At 39.9% G+C, this 17,247-nt stretch overlaps 1 non-coding gene across 1 annotated transcript; it reads right to left on the bottom strand.

Annotated features, from left to right (window-relative positions):
* Nucleotides 1-2,474: 2,474 nt before the first annotated feature.
* On the bottom strand, nt 2,475-2,580 carry LOC141658316 (small nucleolar RNA R71). The gene has a single exon (XR_012549208.1). It is a non-coding gene; the product is annotated as a small nucleolar RNA R71 (small nucleolar RNA).
* Between the last annotated feature and the right edge of the window lie 14,667 nt (nt 2,581-17,247).

Below are 17,247 nucleotides of genomic sequence, written 5' to 3'. Positions count from 1 at the left end.
CTTTCTTCTGTTAATTTCTCTTATTCCTTTTTTCTCTTGCTTTAATTCCATTAGTTTAGTCAAAACAATTCAAAACCCCCATTAGTGACATTAAACAGACCGAATAGACAAGTAGGTAGTGATCGCCTCCCTGTGGAGATCGACCCTACTTACCGCTGACTTCTGTTAGTAGTATCTAGGTATTTATTTTGGTACATAACGACCGTATAATCATTTATATGCCCTTTTATAGTAAATTGTCGATACTGCCGCTATTTTATGTTTTAATGAAGAAATGACGCATTACGAGGATAATCGAGTTAATATGAGCATTGCGGATATGGCATAGTGGAATACACGAAGCATGGCACGAGGAACGAGGAGGCTTAAAGCTTAGAAGTGAAGAAAGACGAGGCTCGAACGAGCAAACGCCCTCGATCGAGTCCTGCTAGGCTCGATCGAGGATCCAAGTTGGCAGACTAATTTTCGTATTTTCCTAAAACACTTATTTTGTATTATAAATTCTAAACTCGTAGGTTTTATTAGGTTACGCTTTTTATTATCTTAGGACGGCTGAAAACTTTCTCAAGCTTGATACATTGTTCTTAATCTTTCCTTGTTGCAACGGTACTAATCATTCTTCAATTATTATTCGTTCAAGTTTTATGTTCTTAATTAATTGTTTTTACTTCGTATCATTAATCATGTTTTCTATTATCATCAATGTTGTTATTGTTAAATTCATAAGGAGTAGCTAATTTCCTCATCTAGGATGAAGGGGATCTAGGTAAATTAGAAAGGGGATTATTAATTGATTGCTAGTAATATTGCATAAGTTATCGTTTGATTATTGTTCTTCTTCTAGTTAATTAATTTAGCCCTGAATTGTTAATTAGTCTAGCAAAGTAATCCTTTCACCGATAGGGTTAGAATTAATATAGGCTGCGATAATCAAATAGATTAGGTCTAATTATAGCAATTGCATGTTAGAATCGATCTAAAGGACATAAACATAATTAATCAATCTTGTGACCTTAGATAATTTAATTGACCTAGCAATTGATTAAGAGACCCCATATAATTAACCTAGTGAACCGTAAATCCTAGACCTTTAATATTATTATCATAAATCATTTAATTTATCGTTAATTAGTTGATTAGATAACAAACAAACCAAAACCCCCAATAAATTGTTACGTTCAGACGATCTAAATATTAGCAAACTAGTTATTACCGCCTCCCTGTGGATTCGATACCTGTCTTACCGCTAGCTACTTGTGAGAACCTGTCCCCATAGCAATTTAACTGTAACATCAATTTAGTTGAGTGCACGCTTCTAAATTACATTAATCTGGTTAATTTTACTCCTGGATCGGAAGATTGGAATAAATATACCTGCCATGAACAGTAGACTACCCTAATGAGGACGGAAGTTAAGTTAGTGGAAATCTAGGATAGAAAGTGGACCGGAAGGACCTTTCCCTTATCCTTCTCACAGTAGATTGTCTAGACTATTTGCAACTGAGTCGATTGACTACCATGGTGAGCCGAAATCCTGACACACTTTCTCTTATTTGATCACTCTTATCGTATTTTCTCACTTTTATTGTTCTTGCTTAATTCTCTTTCCTTTAATCTTTTAGTAGTTTAGAAAGCAAAATCAAAACCCCCATATTGTGACTCAATAGATGAACCTTTAGACGGATACCTTGCCTCCCTGTGGAGAATCGACCTTACTTATCACTAGCTTCCGTTAGTATATTTAGGTTTAATTTTTGGCACACAAACGACAGTATCAAATTTTGGCGTCGTTGCCGGGGAGGCAATAGACTTATCTGCCTTTTGTTTCGTTTATTTTTATCCGTCTCAGGGAATTTTCATTCCTTGAGACAGTTCTCACTTATTTCTTTCAGTGTTGTGTATGCCCAGGTCAAACAGGTCAGAATTAGTTCCTGCTGATCCTGAGCCAGAGAGATATTTTCGGCATAGACTCCGTCTGCAAAGAAAGATTCGAAAGGAAGACTTGAGTACTTTCGAACCCGAGCTACAACACTTTCTTTTTGCAGAAGATCCGTCTTGTGAAGAAGACAATTCTATTTCTGCTATCAAGCCAGTGAAGATGCCTAACATTGCAAGTCACTCAAAACCCACAGCTGCCTCGATCCCTAAGGGTTTCAAACTCGCGAATGAGGATAGAACCACGTTTGATCTTCGACCGTCTTACATCAATTTGGTCGAAAGAAATTTATACCGAGGCGTGGTGGGTGAAGATCCGCGCAAACACATGGAAGTCTTTACTGACTATTGCTCTACCATTCCCACTACTAAGGGAGTGAACCAAGACAAGATAAAGGAAGTCCTGTTTCCTTTTTCTTTGACTGATGGAGCCAAGGAGTGGCTCACTGATCTTGATAGGGAAGCAACTGGTATCACCAACTGGGAAACTCTTGCTCTTGCCTTTTACAAAAGGTATTTTCCTACACAACGTACTAATCAGCTGAGAGGAAAAATTACGAGTTTCAAGCAGGCACCTGATGAGAATTTGTATGAAGCATGGTGTCGATTTAAGAAGTTGGTGCGGTCTCTTCCTCATCATGGGTTTGAGCAGTGGTTTTTATGCAACCAATTCTACAATGAGTTGTATAATGACCATCGTGCTATATTAGATACCTCATCTAATGGTCGATTTCAGAAGAATAGTGATGACGAGAAGGGATGGGGAATTATTGAAGAGATGGCTACCCATTGTGCTGAGTATGGGAACCCGAGAGACGGTATTCGCATAGTCCATTCAGTTGATAGTGCGCTTGTGACTCAGTTGGAAGCCATGAATGCTCGTTTTGATAGGTTGGAGTTGCAGCAAGCTGGTGATCAACAAACGGTTCATTTGTTGACTAGACAGGAAAGTGTCACTTGTGAGAGATGTGGGAGCTATGACGGTCGCACTGCTGTTGACTGTCGGACAGAAAAGGAACAAGTCCTTGCCTTTCAGCAATATAGGCAAGGAGGAGGTTCCTATTACAAAAACCAAGGGGCAGTCCATCCTAATTTGAGGTGGACCAGTCAGAATGTTCTTAATCCTACTCTCACTCCGCAGTAGCAACAAGTATATGTCCCTCCTCACAAGGCTCAACAAGGCTTTCAAAAGCCTCCATCCTTTCCACCATCTAACCAAGGAGCTTCCTCTAGTGGAGTTAGTGAATTGGCTGAGTTGAAAACGGTGCTCCAGTCATTGACTAAGCACATTCAGCTAAGTGACCAACAAAAAGAAGCATCAATTTAGTCACTCGAAACTCAAGTTGTCCAACTCGCCACTAACCAGTCCGCGAGAAAGCCGGGTCATTTACCGTCTCAATCCGAGAAGAACCCGAACGAGACGATAAATTTGATTAACCTGCGAAGTGGTCGTTCTTATGAAGGACCAAAATTGTCAACTTTGGATGACATATCAGACCCGAAGAGTGCTGTTATTGATGATGAACAGGCGTCTAATGCTGAAAATATGCCTAGCACGAAGAAAATAATCGATCGACTAATTTCTGGTGGTCGATCGAGTAGAAATGTTGATGATATTACTCAATCGAAGGGTTCTGAGGTTTGATCGAGTAAACTGGATATTCAAGAAACTGATTGAGAGGTTGAAACCACTCGATCGAGTGGAAATTCTGAAGAATCTGTTCGATCAAGTAGAATTGTGCCTCGATCGAACACTGTGGATATAGAGGAACTCGATCGAGAAGCTGATAATGCTCGATCGAGTGAAAAGTCACCTGAAAGGTCTCGATCGAGAGGTAAAAAGACTCGATCGAGTGAAAAAGAGTTTGAACCCGCTGAGACATTGGAAGAAAGGAATAAAGGGCTCGAAATTCCTATCACTGTGCCCTTTCCAAGGCGATTACAGAGCAACAAAGCTAATCAATAGTTCGGGAAATTTGTCGAACTCCTGAAAAGTTTACATGTTACTGTTCCATTTGCCGAGCTGCTTACTCAGGTACCCTCTTATTTAAAATTCATAAAAGAAATCTTGTCACGTAAGAGGCATATAAATGATCATGAGGCGGTAGCTTTAACTAAAGTAGGGACTGCCTTAGTTCAAATTAAGCTGCCCACTAAACTGTCAGACCCGGGTAGCTTCTCAATTCCGTGTCATATAGGAACCCATTTGATTGATAACACGCTATGCGATCTAGGTGCTAGCGTGAGCGTCTTACCTTTTTCTCTCGCTAGGAGACTCGGTCTGACCAAATTTAATTGCACTAATATGACCGTTCAGATGGCCGACCGTAGTATATCACGGCCACTAATAGGTATAGAAGACATAACTGTTAAAATCGGTAGATTCTTTATTGTCGTGGACTTTGTAGTGCTTGACATCCCCGAGGACACTCACACCCCTATCATTTTAGGGAGACCATTTTTATTCACTGCTCGTGCAGTGATCGATGTCGGGGGCAAGACACTTACATTTCAGGTCGGAGATGAAGAATTGATTTTTCATCAATCTAAATCTCGTAGGGCTCCCATGCAAGCTCAACCTTGCAATGCCCTATTCTCTACCGATTCAGATATAGACACCCCAACTGAGAATGTTGAATTTTGTGCTGCTATCGTAACCCTTCCGCCTTGGACTGAGAGCGAAAAGGAGGAACAATCTTCTGTTTTCCTTGCTGCAGGTACAGATGGAGTAGATGCCGAAGTTGTCAACTGTCAAAGTGCGGTTAAAGTCGATCAGAATGGAGATGCCGATGTTAATGGGAAAGACAGGGGGAAGAATAAAGTTCGTGCATACGTGGACATTAACTACTCTCCTTCCGCTGGTTGAAATTCAAGTTCATGGAGATCAAAGAGGACGGTCAAAGATGCTGAAGGGACCTCCTCCAGTCAGAAGCCCTCTTGTGGGCTACCGAAATGTTTTGGGCGATAAACGGGGAATGCCCCGTGTAACAGTTTGTAAAAATTTAAATTTTCGTTGGAATACTTTATTGCATTTTTTAGAACTGTTAGATTTTAGACTGCTAACATAGACTATAGACTGCGTTTTTTATGATTTGGTATTGTTGGGATATGTTTTTGCGTGTTTTTATGCAGGTTTGGTGAATTTATATAGCATTGGGATGAGTTGCACGAGAAAACAATTCGATCGAGTATTTTTTGTACTCGATCGAGAGGAATGTCCAAGGAAAGTGATCGATCGAGTAAAATCTGGCACTCGATCGAAATGTCAAAAAAGAGGAGTTCTCGATCGAGTGAAAAGATGTTCGATCGAGTAAGGTTGCTGCAATGGTTCTCGATCGAGTAGTTTGAAATCACTTGATCGAGTAAATTTGGTTATTACACGCAGGGAGTTACCCTTTTAACTTCTATTTTTCATTCCTTTATTTCATTCTTCATTTGCTCTTCTCTTTCGTGCGATAAACCCCCATTTCCTCCATATTTCTTGCCCTCTTACCAAATCTAACACCCACATTATTATCCTTCCTAATAAATCGACTAAAGCCCTCAATCATCACCTTTAAATTCCTCTTTCTTGCGTTTAATTTGGGTAATTAGGGTTTGCGGGTTTTTGCTCGAAAATACGTCATTTTGCATTGATTTTCGTCGATTTTTCTTGCTTAATTGTTGTGGGTAATTATCAAGTAAGTATTCCCTTTACTCTTTTGCTGTTTAATTGCTTATTTCGAGTTTAATTGAGCATTTAGGGTTTTGCGGGTTTCATTCGAAAATCCGACTGAATTTGAGGTTTTTCGTGTTTAATTTGATTAATTGATTGAATTCCCCCACTCCTTACTTGATTAGGATGGAAAGTATCTCCATTCCCTCGACTAGTTCGACTGTTGTTCCATCCTCGACTGAGACGGTGGTCCCTGCTGTTACCACCGTCACTCCGACTGTTAGTCCAGCTGTTTTGTCTACTGTTTCCCCTACTGTTACTGCTGTACTACTTCTGCTGCTGTTGCTAGTTCCGTCTCTGTTATGGCTAGCTCTGTTTAGAAGCTTACGGTTTAGTAATAGCACGTTGCTAGCTACTGTTTTTGCTTCTTTCTATGTGCCTCTACTAGCACGACTCTTGCTAGTACTTCACGATGTACCAGTACCTACTCCGTTGACCACCCCCGCTGCGTGGTCACCGGGTCACCATCACGGTAGCCTGCCGGCCGCCTTAGTACCTCGCTCCGTCAGAGGACGAGCTTCTTCCTCAGGTACTAGAGGCCGGGGTCGCAGACGAGCTACACCTGCTGCTTGCCGAGTCACCATCCGTGTCGATGAGTCACTTGACCCGCACCCCGATTACCCCAAGGTACGTTTCGTTAACGGTATGCATCATACTCGTTTCTTTGCTTTAGAGAGCTGTGATTTTGCGTCGATGAAGTTTTTGTGTCGTAAGTCACTTGATAGGTTAGGTATTTATGAGCCCGTAGTTGAGATATTGAACGGGACGGGGATGTCACGACTGATTACCATGAGTGCCTTGACCTACAAGGAGCTGACCCTCGAGTTTTTCAGCTCCTTTACCTTTTCTGCTGGCGCCTACGCCACTGACCCGGGTATTTATTGTGTCACCTTCCGGTTATTTAACCGGACCACGTCCTGGACCCTAGCTGAGTTTGACAATAGGTTAGGATTCTCGTCTACTGGTGACTCTGACCCTCCTAGGAAGGTCATCCGCCAGTTGTGGAGATCCTTGGCACATACTAGTTACGAGGAGTTCAAGCTCGCGCATGTCCACCTTCCCCCGGCCCATTACTTCTTGCGTCTCATTGGTAGGATCGTTTTTGGCCGTAAAGAACCAAACAATGTGAATAACATTGAGTTGTCTATCCTTGGAGGTTACCTGAACATTGATAGTGAGGGACCTTTTGTGCTTAACATTGCTTACTGATCGACTGCTCGCATTTTCATCTTGTAGGGGAAGACGACGGGCACCATTGTTTGCGGTGGCATAGCCACTTTTCTTGCCCGTTCTATCTTCCCCGTCTTTCCTCGTGACTTACAGCACTTAGACACTGATGGGTACCTCGACATTGCTACTCTATTGTCTATGTTTTGGCTTGCTTCTGACTAGCAGACATGAAAGATTTGTGGTTCCCTGTCTGTACCCTTACCTTGCACCACTCTGCCCCATCTTGTCCCCTTGCCCATTGTTAGGGGCAGGCTACCTCCACCACTACCCATGTTTCACCTTCCACTTGCTCCACCACCTACCATGTCCGCTTCTAGGAAGCGGAGGAGACCTGAGACCGGAGAGGGATCCACACCTTCCACGGGTGGCCAGACTTCCACGACCACTCCTAAACCGATCCCTATTCCCACTCCTACTCCCACTCCTGACACTACACTACCGGTCTATCCGGCTAATTTTGTTCCACCTCCACCTTTTGAGGCGTCCGCGGTCCTTGACCAACGGCACCGTGACGGTTTGCTTCTTGAGCTTCTTAGCAGGTATGCTCGTATGGGGCGGGACATTGCACTTGCTTTGTTCCCTTTATACGAGTATCACATGAGGAGAGGCCGTCCTGTCCCTGAGGGTTGGCCACACCCTTCCTTTTACCGCTACCCGGCGGAGGGGTACCTACAGCCGGCCAGCGAGGCAGACACCGCGGAGGAGGAGGAGGAGGTGCGAGTACAGGATGAGGAGGGGAGGAGGAGGGAGCAGCAGGTGGACCGAGACGTCATGGTGGAGGATGTGGAGGATGAGGCTGACGAGTAGCTACTGGTCTACTCACTTCCCCTGTTTTCTGGCTGGTTTGGGAAAGTTCGTGTTTTGTATGTACATTCTTGCTCTCTTATTTCTTTTTGTCTCCTTTTTCTTTATTATTTTTCATGCATTTATCGGTTGTATTTTCCCGTTTCCCTGTATATATCTGCTGGTGTATGCTGGAGGACAACGAGGGCGTTGTCCGTTTTGGTTTGGGGAGGGTAATGCATCCTTTGAGTCTGCATTTTGCATTATTTTTGCATTCACGTTTACCTTTTCTGCTTGCATTTTATTTATTTATTTCAAAAAAAAAAACTCAAAATCATAAAAATTAAAAAAAACTAGAAAATTTCAAAAATTCAAAAAAAATTTCACGTTTCATTTTGCATATAGGTTGAGTCGGAATGATCGATTTCCGTGATGATATTGCACTGTAACTTGTCATTTTTACTTGAGCCTTGCACTTTTATTGACAGTTGTTAGTTTAGTCTTGCGCATATCTACGAGTTTTTGTTCAAATTTAGCTGACTGTGTAGACTTGACCTGATAAATTGGCAACCTACTTTACAATTTCTGAGTTTTAGAGCCTTATAACTGGTGACATTCATGACCAGTTTACATAGGAATTGAGAGTAGTACTCCTTGCATAGCATGTTCATCACTTTTGCACATTTGTGAGATTCGATTTTTTGTCAAATGCATACATTCGGGTTTGTGGTCTGTGTCACATGCAGGGAGGTGCTTGCAATTTTTCCCTTTCTTTCATTTTCACCCATTTAGCTACACTTTAGCCAAATATAGCCTTTTTGACCCATTAGCTACACCCATGATTAAGCCTGCCTTGTCAAGCTAGTTCCGTGTGACTTTTGCGGTATTTTGATCCATGTTGAAAGTTTGGCTCGTATGTTCATTTGATTGGAGTTGGTAGGAAAATGAGGAAGGATGAGAAAATGAAAAAAAAGACATGAAAAACAAAAAAGGAAAGAAACGTGTGATTGAAAAAAAAAAAAAGAAAAATTTGAAAAAAAAAGTTTGAAATCACACAGTGAGCAGAAGAAAAAAAAAGAAGAAAAAATTATGTAAAAGTTAGTTGAAATTGAAAAATAGGACCGTGTTAAAAAAGGGAAGTTTGTGACGGTCTACTCCTCCATTCTTATTTACATCTTTTTGAGGAGATTGTGTATTTGGTTAGTGAGTTGTGTGCCATGAAGGGCACTTGTGTTTACTTTCTAGTCAGCTGAGATTCGGATGGTTTCATATGGTCTTGTTTATGAGCTAGCTTGACGCTTACCTCCACATTTCCATAATTTGCTTTGCCCTATCTCACCCGAACCTCACTTTCCCATACTATTTGTAAGCCCTCGGCTGTGACAGACATTGTTGGTTGGAATGTGTGCATAGAACTTGAATCGTCTATCATTTTTGTTGCATGTATGTTATGTAGGTCGCAGTTTAGGTGAGTGACTGTATTCTCTTTCTCTCTTATACATATTTATTTCACCATTTGCTTCATGAGAGAAGAGTGACCACATGAGAGTCCGATTTTGTTGGTCTTTCAAGGTCGATAGGTCAGCTTTATTTATGGACATCTTATATCTCGGTTGCGTATTGACTGCTGTGGCTATGACTGTTAATTTTCATTTGCATTAAATTGGTTCAAGTAGACAAGTTATAGCTAGCTCTGAGTTTTCATTTCCGTTCCATTAGTTTGCATTTAGTTTACTCGAGGACAAGTAAAGGTTCGGTTTAGGGAGATTTGATACGTGCAATTTATATAGTCTTTTTAGCCTTTTATTTCACGCATTTCTATGCCTTTTGTATCGTTATATATTGCAAAATGCCCCGAATTGGCTACTTTGGTTTGTTTTGTCTGATTTACAGAAATGAACCTGAAAGTGGTGGAACCGCACCTTATTCGTCCTACTTAGCATGCATTATAAGGAGACAGGAGTGTTAGAGCGAGAGTCGTGTCTTGGAGTGCGTGAAGGAAGGTCAAGGGAGCTGCCAAAGACGAGTTAGAGGCTGACTTGGAGGAAAAGCACTTGATCGAGAATTCTTTATGGTCGATCGAGTGGATTGGCTGGACGAGATGTCGATCGAGTACTTCTACTTACTCGATCGAAATGCTGATTATGGGAGTTCCTCGATCGAGAGCTTTATCTACTCGATCGAGAGGAAATGCTGCAGAAGACCTCGATCGAGTGGTCTGAAATCACTCGATCGAGAGGTTTATTAGCTTATGCGGGCTTTAGTAACCCGTGATGATTTATTTTTGTTAAGTTTGTATTTCTCTATTTAAGGGAAACGTAATTAGGTCATTAGGATCTATCTTTCATATACTTTTCATAATTTTGCTTCTAAACCTACTGCTTAATCTCTTAATCTCGTACTTTGCTTGTGGATTGTTCTCTACGCCGGATACTTTAAGATTGTAATCACTCTTTCTTCTTTAATCTCATCTTAATATTTACTTTAATCTCTTGTTGTTAATTATTTCTGCCCTAATTTTGTTTATGCATTATTATTATTGTTTTATCATGTCTTTCATTAGCGAATCCTCTATTATTATTGTTGACACCCTTAATAACATGAGTAGCTAATTCCTTTAATGTTAAGATTAGGGAATCCATGGTAGGATTGTGATGATGTAGCGAATAGGCTAGATAATTTACTTGTGAGAACCTGTTCCCATAGAAATTTAACTGTAACATCAATTTAGTTGAGTGCAGGCTTCTAAATTACATTAATTTGGTTAATTCTACTCCTGGATCGGAAGATTAGAATAAATAGACCTGCTATGAACAGTAGACTACCCTAATGAGGACGGAAGTTAAGTTAGTGGAAATCTAGGATAGAAAGTGGACCGGAAGGACCTTTCCCTTATCCTTCTCACAGTAGATTGTCTAGACTATTTGCAACTGAGTCGATTGACTACCATGGTGAACCGAAATCCTGGCATACTTTCTCTTATTTAATCACTCTTATCTTATTTTCTCACTTTTATTGCTCTTGCTTAATTTCTATTTCCTTTAATCTTTTATTAGTTTAGAAATCAAAATCAAAACCCCCATATTGTGACTCAATAGACGAACCTTTAGACGGATACCTTGCCTCCCTGTGGAAAATCGACCCTACTTATCACTAGCTTCCGTTAGTATATTTAGGTTTATTTTTGGTACACAAACGACAGTATCACTAATCATCAAACCAAACCAAACGTAATCGACCTTGATAAAATTCATTCCATAACAACTAATTAACAACTCCCATCTCTCTATGGATTCGACTCCTACGTACTACATTCATTTGTGTCTAGGGTATTTATATTTTTATAGGTGTGCGATAGCCTATCAGCCAGTTGTTTTGGCCATCTATAATTAGCCCCCATGGGTTTGTCTGAAACGGAAGTATCTGATTTTGTCTTTGTTGATATCTGGCCCTCGACAGCCTGTAAATGACTGATAAGTAGTACTTTAGTATAATTTGTACTCATACTTTTATCTTATATTTAACTCGACTTTGTGCGATTTAATTTTCTAATAGCTCATTTTACTAATTATTAGTTTTATTATAATAATTGTGAATAAATGTTATTTTGTTGGAATTTGATATTGCTCTTCACCGTTTTAATTTTGCAGGAAACAAGTAGCGAGAATAAGACGATGATCAAGTGAAGAGATACGGGTCGAGATGGAAATAAGACGAGTTGAGAGAGGGTCAAATTAAAGAAATGGAGGAATTAAACAAAAGAAAGTCAAATTGGCATATGAGTTGACCAAAAGTCATCTACACTCTCCTACTACTTCTTGTCCTTCGTCTCTTGTTATACTCTGACCAAAATGGAGCTAATAATTGAAGCATCAAATACCCGAGCCGTCCCGAAATGCGACATCAGCAACGAACACCTGCATCACCATTTCTTCACTATTCATTTTCACGAGCAGCCATATCAGTCACCATCTTGATTCAGTTTCGAATAACCCGAATGCACCTCCATCATCAACTCGCATCATCAATTTCATTTCACCATTATCACCTTCTTCATCTCCTCCACCAGAAGCAAACCACCACCTGAACCAAATCATCATTGCTGCTCACCTCGTCACCATCCTCCATTAATCCATCTTCACCACCCCTCTTCTGAATCAATCCATGGCGACAACCACAGAATCATGGCCTGCTCAGAATTGCAGCTATCATCAACAACCATCATCATCACCTTGCTGCTTCACCATACCAGCCACCATCCCACCATCTCCATTTGAAATCCGTCAACTCCAGCACCATCCAGCTGCAACTAGTCCCTTGCTTCATTCTCGCCGTCACATGCAATTGCGAATGACTCCTTAGCAACAAACATGCACCTCCAATCGAACAAGCAACAAGTACATCCTCAGCCGGGCACCCGTCGGCCTCCCAACCGGCTTGGGATACCATCTCTCGGATCCGACTTTTGTGCGTGTTCCCAGACGGTCCACCGAATCCCTCCTACCCGGCTCCCACAACTCTCCTTCTCAAAATCGCACTCCCAGATGGTCTACCGTCTGCCGTCCCCATCCCGGCTGGGAATACAATGAATTCCCTCCTTTTTTTTTCCAGAGAATCCCCAGCCGGTCACCTACCCGACGGACGGCCGATCAGTTCAGCGCACCCTGTGCTGCGTTTTCATTTTGATTTTATTGGTTTTGTTTCACGCTTCTTTTGACTTTGTTTTTGTCCGATAAAGACTCCCCCTCCCCTTTATTATTATTATGGTTGTTTATTGTTGTTGTTGTTGTTGTTGTTGTTGTTGTTATTGTTGTAGTTGTTGTTGTTGTTGTTGTTGTTGTTGTTCTTGTTGTTGTTGTTGTTGTTGTTGTTGTTGTTGTTGTTGTTGTTGTTATATAAAATATATAATTATAATATTCCTCCCTTAAAATGAACTTCGTCCCCGAAGTTCGCCCCACTCTCTCCTTTCCTCAAGTCTCATCTCTGATTCTCAAGTACTCTCTCGGGGTTCTTACTGTCATCATCACTCTCATTATGCCAATATGATTCTCACCTCTCAGACCAGGCTCACACGCTTTCCTTTATCGTAAACTCTCTCTAATACTCATATGTTTACTGATACGCTCGTTTTCCTTCTTTAGATTCCCAATTGTTACATTCATTCCTCCTAAAAGGCAACTTGGTCCCGAAGTTCAACAATTAATCCTCATAATGTGCTCTCATACGTTCATTACCGAATTCCACAAAATGACTATGTTCTAGGTTCAACACTCTCTCTTACTCGTTGAAATTCCGTAATCAAATCTCGTATAGTTATAATTCCATTGATCTAATCCCCTTCTACAAGTCTCCCAAAGGTCAAGTGTCAGGTCGATTCCAATCTATAATCCTATAAATAACACCCCATTTTATGTTGGTTATATGTATACGTATCTATCGCGGGGTATAACTCAATTATTATTACAAATCTATATCACATCAAATTTTACACCTTTACATGTATGCACATCAATCACGAATATGCGGACTCCATGCAACAATTAAACACTCCAAAGAGCCAAAGATTAATTTTAATGTGACTCAACCATGAACAACACTTCCATTTCCACACCATGTCATGCATATACCGCGTCAAATCCACCACATGGTTACACATGTGTTTCCGTATTCATTCCCATCCATCATCAACACTTCCGTGCAACGGAAGACCACAATCACAATCATGCAAATGATCACTATGCAACACATAACTTGCATATTTCCTCTTACTTTTACACAACCAAATAAATCACATCAATGAACATACATCAAACAAGGTTATCACATTATTTCCGTCATCAATCCATTCATGTCGAATCAACAGTTTTCATTTACTTGAAAATTGACATGCCATATAATCAAACGTAAACAATTCAAACATATCACCCATGTAAGGTCAAGTGAGGTCATCCAACACAAGTCAACTAATATAAACCGCGAAATAAGGGCACATGCGCAATATTTGGTTAAATATCAACAAAACAAGGGTCAAAGCAGTCCACTCGGTCGAGTGTAGGAGGCAGTCGGCCGACAATATCACCATACCGTCATCAACAACCACAATAGTCACATCGATAGCCACAACACTTACACTATCTCATGGACACGACCCTAACCACTCATTACTCTCAAAGAATAATAACAACATCATCGCCCAAATGGACACTAACACAAGATCACGATGTATACTATGGACGCTTTTCTTGACGTTTGGGAGACAAGTTTAGAACAACATCTATACTACCACTCATACGGTCGGATTTCCACACAACCACTTTCACGCTTCATGCATACACACTCAAATTAAAAGGTTACACTCTATAACACGAATGATCAAATACCTCAACAATATGATTGAATCCTCAAGTATTACATGCCACACTCTTACTCTCATGACCGCAAAACTCAAGCTCGGTAATACTAAATCTACCATCATATATCTCAATTATTCATCAACCAAAGTTTCCAAGTCACGCTCAATAATAATAATATTCCTTAATATACAACTCAAACTTCTCATTATCTATAGATTCCAACTCTTAACAAATATTCAACCTAAATTATACTTCACTCACTATCCACAAATTACTTTATACAATCATCTTACTCAATTCTAGACACCTTACGCAAGCTAAGTCACCTTCTTGTATTCCAATTTCCGACATAAATTATACACGAAGTCACACCCCAACTTTTCTTTTCAATCCACTACACACACCAATAACTTTGGATCACCGAACTAATACTTATTTGATCGTATAATCTCATTTCCTAGCATGAAAGGTTTCTTCCTCTAAAGCCAATAACCACGTCACGTCCTTATATTTCTAGGTTTTATACTCTACATTGTTAACATATGCTCATAAACAACTTATTTCCTTTCACTATTCCTTCACTCACAATACTTACACTACTACTTAAACAAACCCAATTTAATCTCTAACACATCATTCAAGGTTTCAACCAATAGCACTCTCATTCATCACGTGACTTACTACTCACGACATCATATATGTACCTCTCTACTTGACCCAAACTTATCTCAATTAATTAAATTTGCCTTAATCCCAATAAAACACGTGTTTCCCGCTCCTAACTCTCAAGATACCATGTTCACTCATCACACATTATTAACACTTTTCTCTTTATCCTAATAAGCTCGTCAACTCACCCCCGTCTCATATCCCTTCTTTCACAAGTCTATACGTCTCTACTCATCAAAATCATACAACTCACAAGGTAAACTAAGCATTGACCCATATAAGCAAAACAACGCATCATTAACAAAGATTGCAACACCATGAAACGAGGAAACCATGTTTTAAATATAAAAATGAAAAATTTAATCATATACCCTATGATATAAAAAAAATTGGGCAAAAGTTTTAGGTAAGATTATCAAATTAAGGCAATACATACTATTATTAACAAAATTGAAGTCTTATTACTCAATTAAATCAAGAAAAAATTGAAACAAAATTTTCAAATTTTAAGACCATACCTAACTTCGTTAAACAACATTTCAATCTTTACGACATAACTAGATAAGAACTGGGGTACAAAAATGTAAGACTTCTAGGTTAATGCCAACACAATGCAACATCAACAAGAACTAAGTAACAAGAAACAGTTGGATCATGTTTTGAGCGCAAAGATTAAAACCATTCATTTTAAAATGAAATTTTAAAAGGTTTTGGGCAACATCTTAATATGGAATTTTGATTCATGATAATACATGTCGTTACGTACAAAGAAAAATCAAAACTTAAGCGTGGGAAAACTTCTTGAGTCTCAACTAAACTAAGTCTTTAAACACGAAAAATCAAGGCTTACGCATGCACGTTAAGGTTTCAAAATTTTCGGAACAAAATTTTCAAGACAAGATTTCAAACATATGATAAGAATTAGCAATAACAACCAAACTTTAGTCCTTGTTAAACAACCAACCATGTTATAAACACCAAATTAATTATTTACTCGAGAATTTCATAAACTTTTCAGGCAAATATCAATATGAAATTTTATACTTGACATCATACATGTTGAGCCCAGAATTATCCTGCCTGACCTGACAGAGGCCAAGCAATAACCAAAACCAAGTTCCAAGCTAAAGACACCTGAAATAAGGCATTTATCAATTATAGATAGGCACCAAACAGAAGTTGATGTAAGGCAGGCAACATCTAACCAGCAACCTGAAAGGAGAACAAGTCAGGCACAAGAAAACGCTGAACAAGCAACAACCAGGCAGTTTACATATGCTCCCTACAAACAAGCAAGACCAATTCAGAAAGAAAAGATATAAGGAATAGTCAAAGGTAACGGCTAAATGGATGGCAACCACCTCCGGGTAAATAGGTCACAAGCCCTATTTACCAGGAAACCCTAAACGGCAGAAAAGGGGACTTGGAAAACGAGTATAAATGCAAGAGAAGACAAAATCAGAAGACACATTGAACACACTCTTACTCTCACTTACATTCTTGTACTCTTAAGAAATATAATTCAGCCTGTCACGCCTGATATACCAATACTCTGTCAGGCTGTCAAAGATCATAGTAACAATCACTCCTGGCTTGGTGCCCGTGGTTTTTTCCCTTTATTCCCAGGGTTTTTCCACGTATAAAATATTTGTGTCCTTATTTATTATTTATTCTTTTATTTTAACAATACTAGTCAGGCGAGTTGTTTGAGTTAGATCACCCTACACATAAACCCCTGGCAGGAAGTTCTTATTCGTGAAATCCCAAAAACAATTGGCACCCACCGTGGGAGCATCTAGCTCAAAAATAATCAAAACCCATAACTAAACACCACAAAAAAACTTGAGAAATGGCAGGAGATAGCATTGAGCAACAACTGGCTGCCGCCAAACAACAATTGTTGGAAATGGAATAGTTGAAACAAAAAATGGCCCAGGCTGAAGCAGAAGTTGCAAAATTGAAAGAATCAGAATCCAGCCTGAAACTGAAACTGGGAGAAAAAGCTTCAGGATCAAAGTTGAAAGTTCAGCCTGGCACACCATTCTCCTCAATCATCAGGAACATTGATTTCTCTAATCTTGGCACTCCTACTCCACCAAAGTCCAAAACAGGAGAAGAAACAGACTGAGAGGAATTCCAAAATGAAGAAACCTCACCAGATCAGACCAACACAACCATCATGATGGCTATGCTCCAGGAAATCCAAAAACTCCATGAAAGATTTGAGAAGATTCCAGGAGTGCCTACCCCAATTGAAGAAGCAAATCCAGAGAGTTATGCTGATTCACCCTTTGTGGATGAAATAGCAAAAGTAGACCTGCCAAAGAAATTTGTGGTTCCCTCAATGAGAATCTATGATGGGATCACAGATCCACAAAATCATGTTGCCTACTACAAGCAAAGGATGCTGGCAGCATCAATTCCCAGTGAACTATGCCAAGTCTGCATGTGTAAAGGATTTGGAACAACCCTGAACGGACCTGCCTTGCAATGGTACATAAACCTGCCAAATGGAAGCATCAAGTCCTTTGCTGACGTGGTCAATTCTTTCAATCATCAGTT

Source organism: Silene latifolia, chromosome 5 (genome assembly GCF_048544455.1).
Source record: "Silene latifolia isolate original U9 population chromosome 5, ASM4854445v1, whole genome shotgun sequence".
Taxonomy (NCBI): Eukaryota; Viridiplantae; Streptophyta; class Magnoliopsida; order Caryophyllales; family Caryophyllaceae; genus Silene; species Silene latifolia.
This window is presented reverse-complemented; position numbering and strand designations above follow the sequence as displayed.